Raw genomic sequence first — 6315 nt, forward strand, 5'->3', positions numbered from 1 at the left:
CGATGCCCTGCCCAAGGACACACAGCCAGTAACTGGCACCTGCAGGGTCTCAAAGGCAGGCCTGCGGGGCTTACCCAGCAGGGTCCTTGTCCATCAATCCAAACCCTTCCCTCCCGCACCCAGCACCCATACCCCCACCCCCCCGCCGCTCACGGTCCCTGCCTTCAAGAAACTCACCCTGGTGAGGACCTAAGACACACCTAAGGACGTGGCAATAGCCTCAAGTGGTCTCCAGGCAGTGGTGGGAAGGGACAATGTGCTAGGGGAAGGGAAGAGAACTCACCCCCAGGAAAAGCTCCCAGCAGGCAGGCAGGCTGGGTGAGGAAGTGGGTGAGCCCTGGGTTGGAGAGGAGCGTGAAGGGCACCGTGGGAGGGGACACCATGAGTAAAGGTGTGATTTGGGGTAAAAATAAGCCATCGGCTATTCCTGGTGAACCCCAGTCTCACCCAGCCCTTTCCCTCCCACCCATGTGCTTCCGGCCCTCTCCCATGGAACACGCTTCCAGAATCACTGCCCTGGGGGCCTTCTCCACTGCAGAGGAGGGCCAGGGGTCCCTGGAGTTGGCAGACTGTCACCCATTTCTGTCCTTGACTCACTGCATGACTTTGGGCAAGTCATATGATGTCTCTGAACCTCAGATGTCCCTTGTGAATGCCCGCAGCTTGTACTGCGGGGTCAGGGTCTTGAACATCGAAGCCGTGTCAGACCTCCTCCCAAAGGGGAGCTTCCTAATGGCGGTGGTGGGAGATGGGGATGTGGGTGGTAAGCTGAGGCAAGGGAGAGAGGAGGACCAGGACAGGACCATGCATACCTCCCACCTGCATTCTCTTTCTAGCAGCCTCTAGGGTCCCCTGCCTGGTACGGTGGGGCATCACTTATGAGGCTCCTTCAGCAAGGGGTCCAGACCAATGCCCACCAGAGGGCCCTCCCCAGAGAGGGGTGGAGCTAGGCCAAAATCTGTGGGTGAGTGAGGGCAGGGCTCACGTGAACTGGGCACTTGGGTGTTTTCCTCTTTGCCTGGCTGGCAGATGGGCGTAGATATCCAGAGAGTGATGCTGGCACCAGCTGCCGAGGTTCAAATCCCAGCTCTGCCCTCACTCGTCCCTAACCTTGCAGAGCTGCCCCAGGCCTTGGTTTCCCCATCTGTAAAAGGGGGGTGATCACGGCTCCTCTCTTGAGGCTTAACTGAGTGAATACACCTGAAGGGCTTGGAGCAAGTTGCCAAGAAAGTGAGTGCCATGTAAACATTTGCTCTTATAAATATTGATGAAAGCTTGTGACTTTTACACTGTGGCTGGGTTCCCATTCTTTGGACAGGCCCTTTGTGTTTCCTGCCGTTCCAAATATATTCCTCTGGGAAGCTGGTAAGGGTCTATGTGCTGTCCTAGCTGGACCCCCACCAAGGGGGCTGCCTGTTACCTGCCTGTCCCCATCCCTTCCAGAATTCCTAGTCAAATCTTCAGCACCCGGCAGCCAGGACACCCTGATTTGGAGAGGGCCGGCTAACCCAGATCTTGCAGGCAGTTTCCCGGCCACGGCGTCCAGCCCTCCTGCACAGCCTCCTTCATCTAGCTTGCGAAATTTGTTTACTTTTCTGCGTGCAAAGTGACATGAAAAGCTGGGAGGCTCTGATCCAGGCCACACAGGGAGGCATCGTGTAACAGGGAGATGGCACAAGTGTGGGTTTTGGCATGACAGTCCTGGATTCAAATCCTGACACTGTGACTTCGTTGCTGGGTGATGCTGGGCAAGCTAGTATCCCTCTCTGAGTCTCAGTGCCCCCTCCCCCAGGTAGGAACACGATGACAAGAGCACCAGCCCTCCAGGAAGCGGGTAAGGACACAGGCAGCCTTGGTCCTTTGCTGCTAAAAGGGTGATAATTGCTGTACTCGGCTCAATGCTGTCAGGTCCGGTAAAGCGCTTGGCCCAGGGCCTGGCCCAGGGTGACTGCTCTGGACGTGAGGTTGTCACAGTTATCAGGGTGTACCAGGTCCAGCAGGTGAGCACCAAAAGGTGCAGGGAGAACGACCCTTCTCTAAGGGAGAGCCAGCCAGGTCCCGGGTGGGGTCATCTCCCAGCCTGTCTGGCCCAGGTCCCCTCACCCTGGGGTGCTTCACTCCATTTCCAGCCAGCTTCCAGGACAGGTAGATCAGAGCTGCCCGTCCAAACATCCTCTTCCTTGTCTGGAGACTGAAGGAGCTAAAAATGCATTGCCTTGGCCCCAGGAAAACAAACACGACGCTTCCCTTGCCTTTGTATACAGGACACGAGGCCCAAGGCCGCAGAGGCAGTGTGGTGGGCTCCTCCAGGCTTCCCTAGGCCTGGGGGCAGGCGGTCTGTCTATCTGCCTTCCTGGGGTCTCTTCTGCCTCCTTGTTACTCACGGCCATAGTGGCCAGGGCCGCACCAGGGTGGGGGGTCTCTAACAGAAGTGGCGGGGCACTAGGGGAGGACACCCCCCCCCCCACCGCGCCCCAGGGTGACATGCTTGTGGCCTTCCCAGCTGTGTGCTCCACTCCTAGCCCTGCATCTGGAACTCACAGGTGGGTGTGTACGTGCACGTACACGTGCAGCTTGCAGTGATAATAATGATCACAGGGATAACTGACAACGTACTTGGAGTGTCCACTCCTGCCTTCAACACAGGATGTGTTAACTCATTTGACTCCATGAGGTAATTACTATAGTCATCCACGTTTTACAGATGAGGAAACTGAGGCTCAGAAAGGTCGAGTGACTTGTTCAAGGTCACAGGCTAGTAAATGGTAGAACGGGGGCTTTGAACCCAGGCAGTCTTTGCTGGGAAGACTTGTCCCTTGCCCTAAGCCTCAGTTTCCTCATCTGTAAAATGAGCACATGTGATGTAATACCTCTCTCCCTGGGTGACCGTGAGGGTGAAGCAAGGGCAAAGGCCTTGCTGATGGGGAGTCAGGGGACCGGCCAGTGAGGGGGCTGGGGGAGCTGATGGCGGCTACAGGGCGTGGGCGTAGAGGATGCACTTTGCCATCATACAGCCTGGGCTGGGGTCTCAGGCCATTTGTGGGCTGGCCTTGGGCTGTTCCCAGTTTGGAGGTCCAGTTCCTCTTCCGGCAAGCTGGGAAAAGCAAACTTGCCTGGCGTGGGTGTTCCCAGGGCTCCCTCAGCAGAGCGGCGATGCCCAGGACACATCATCCCCACCCTTCTGGACTTGAGGGCACAAGTCTGCCCGTGGGATTGAAGCCAGCTCTTTCCTCAGCCCCTGGCCCCCAATCCCATGGTGTGAGATGCTTTAAATGGACGAGAGCTTAGATTGCTCTAAACACAGTCCAAAAGCCCCCAGCCTTGGGCAGGCCCCCTCCAGCACCTAGCTGAGGGCTGTGGCTCCTCGGTTTTCCACGTGGCTCAGACCTACTGGGAGTGGAAGGGGTGAGAGTTATGGGAGTGTGGTCCCCCACCCTGCAAAACCTGCTCCCAGCCCTCCTGGAAGCCTGATTCCTCAGCGGCCCCAGTGCCATAGATGGGTTGGGGTCTTCCCGGGGTCTGTGAGGGCAGTGCCCCTCAGATATCCTGTGCATCTCAGTTTAGAGGCTCTTGTTACAAGCTCCACCCCCACCCCCCCAGCTCCTTCCACCCTTCAGGAGGGTGGAACCAACAGGCCAGGAAGAAACAGGCAAGATATTTACTCATTCATTCGTTCCTTCAGCAGACATTTATTGAGCAACTATTGTAGGGCAGGAGCTGGAACGGGCGTCAGTCTAGTGCTAGACCCATATATGGACAATGACAATACTGTGGGGGACATGCTCTGGGGACCCAGAGCAAGCACCAAGTCTGGGGGTTCTTCCTGGAGGAGGTGTCGGCTAAGCCGAGCCTGACAGGAGGAAAAGGAGGGGGTGTTCTTCCCCCACCCCCAACATTGGCATGGTGTCTGCAATGAGAGGTGCTACAGGAAAGGGGTTCTGCTCAGCATGGCATTCAGGCCCAGGTGCCATGTGGTCCCTGCTGCCTCTGCTGTCCCAGTCCTGCCGCTTCTAACCAGTGCGCAAAGCCATCTCAATTTATGTCTACCTCACTCAAGAGCCTGGCGGTCCCAGAGTGCCAGGACTGGCTCTCCTTCCCCTTTCCATTTCCCAGTGCTTCACACAGGGCCCGCAAACCGTAGGTGCTCGATGCTGCTGCTCCCAGGAGCCCTCCCCCATCACATCCCCCCTGAGGCTGAGCTGTGTGCTCCCTCTTTGTGCTCCTACAGCACTTTGTATGTGAGTCAGAGCTCATATTGGTACAGTACTCTCAGCTGGTAACGTGCTTTTGCAGGTATTCGTGTGTTTGATGCTCACCGAAGCCCTGTGTAAGAAGTGTCATTGCTCTCATCGCCGCCAGGACACAGCACAGCATGGTGGCTGAAGCAAGTGTGTGGGCTCTGCAGCTGGACTACTTGGGTTCCAGTCCTGACTCCACCACTATGTGACCTTGAACTCTGTGGCTATGTGACCTTGAACAAGTTGCTTCACCTCTCTGTGCTTCGATGTCTCCATTCATAAGATAAGAGTAAACGTATCTCATTGGAGCATTGAGAAACCACATGCAGAGGAAGAAGAACACTACCCACCATAAGGACACCTCGATAACAATAGTGGTAGCTATGGTCAATTATAAATAAGGATACAGAAGATCAAGGTCAAGAACACCTAGCTGTCCAGTGCAGCAGGGTTTTATCTCTAAGTCTCTAGACTTCAAATCTTGTGTTTTGGGATTATCTTCCCATCTCCCCCACCCCATCTCCCTTGTCACCCTGTCTCCTAATTTATCTGTTTATGTATCTGTCTGTCCTTCTGCACGGGGGCTCCTCCAGGGCAGTATCAGCATCATGCCGTCTCCCCAGTGCCTGGAACAGTGTCTGAGGGAACACGCAAAAGCTTTGTCGAAGAAACGATGGACTCCGTGTGCCAGGCATCCTGCTCTGGGCTTCCACATGGATTACTTTATCTGAGCCTCCAGACCACTCTATGAAGTAGATAAAAATCTTTCTACAACTGTATTGAGCTACAATAAAGCACTTATCAGTCTAGATATGTGTGAATACTCGTGAACTCATAATCACCAGCAAAGATGACAAACATTTCCAACACCCCTAAAAATTTCCCATGCCTCTTGGAAATCCCTCCCTCCCTCCAATTATAGCCGTCCCTCCAGCGTATAGGGAAGGAAATCGAGGGACTGAGAAGTTAAACTTCCCAGAGACACTTGGCCAGCAAGTGGCCACTGCAGTATTTGAACCAAGGTGACCTGCCCCTGGCCCGCCTCTTGGCCACTGTGCCATGCTGCCTAGGCAGTAATGGGCAGAGGGCGGGTGCGTGTGGCTGTTTGTAGAGAGGCCCTCCTGGGACATCCACCCTCCCTGCTGCCCCTGCTCAGGGCCAAGAAGACAATTCATGAAGAGACGGTGAGTGTGCCTGTCTCAGTGACTAAGGGTGTGTGCCCACGTGAGGAGCAGGCTGCCACCCCGTAGGGATGTTTGGGTACAAAGGACAGATGACACAGACAGCACAACGGGACCAGATAAAGGTGTCCTAGAGCCAGGAGCTGGGCGATGCGGCGAGTGGGTCTCGTGGTGGGTGCTGGGCTCAGCATGCGAGCGTGTGACTCTGTGACTGTCAGCGTATGACTGCTGAAGGAAGGGACATAGCAGCTCCCGGAGCTGGGGGGCGGAAGGCGTTAACTGTGTGAATGCTGGCTTGGGTGGGGGGCCCTGGGTCTCCAACCCGTGGGCTGAGAGAGGTAGTAAACATCAGGGTGACTGGAGGATCATGATGGCGGCCCTGCAAGGATGCTGCAGGGTTGTGGAGGTTTGTGTGACTCTGCAGTTCAACAAATTCAAATTCAACCAATGCCAGCAACGCCTGTTGTGTGCCAGGCAACCAGCTAGGAGGAGGAGACGTGCACCCAGCTTTCAGCTGAATGGTACTGGCTGCAGGCTTTGTGTGATCACCTTGTGGCTTTTTGGGGGCTGGATGCTTTTTGCCCTTTCTGCCATTAAGTCCTCACGATAACCCTATCCCACTTTGAGGTAAGATGGAGGAGCACAGAAAGGAAGTGACTTGCCCAAGGTGACCCAGCTACTCAGCACCAGGGCAGGATCTGCAGAGCCTGAGCCCTTCACCACCATGCCTGTGCTATGGTACAAATGTCTGGTCCTGGAGGTGCGGGCTTGCACTTCTGCAAGCCAGCAGCCTTGGAGACACCCCTGCCCCCAACCACGTGGGCTAGAAACCAGGCCACAGACACTGTGCTGAGAGGCCCAGCGTTTGGTTGCTCCTAGTTCTACCTTCCCAGGGA

This window comes from Mesoplodon bidens (assembly GCF_964165515.1).
Source record: "Mesoplodon bidens genome assembly, chromosome: 11".
Classification (NCBI taxonomy): domain Eukaryota; kingdom Metazoa; phylum Chordata; class Mammalia; order Artiodactyla; family Ziphiidae; genus Mesoplodon; species Mesoplodon bidens.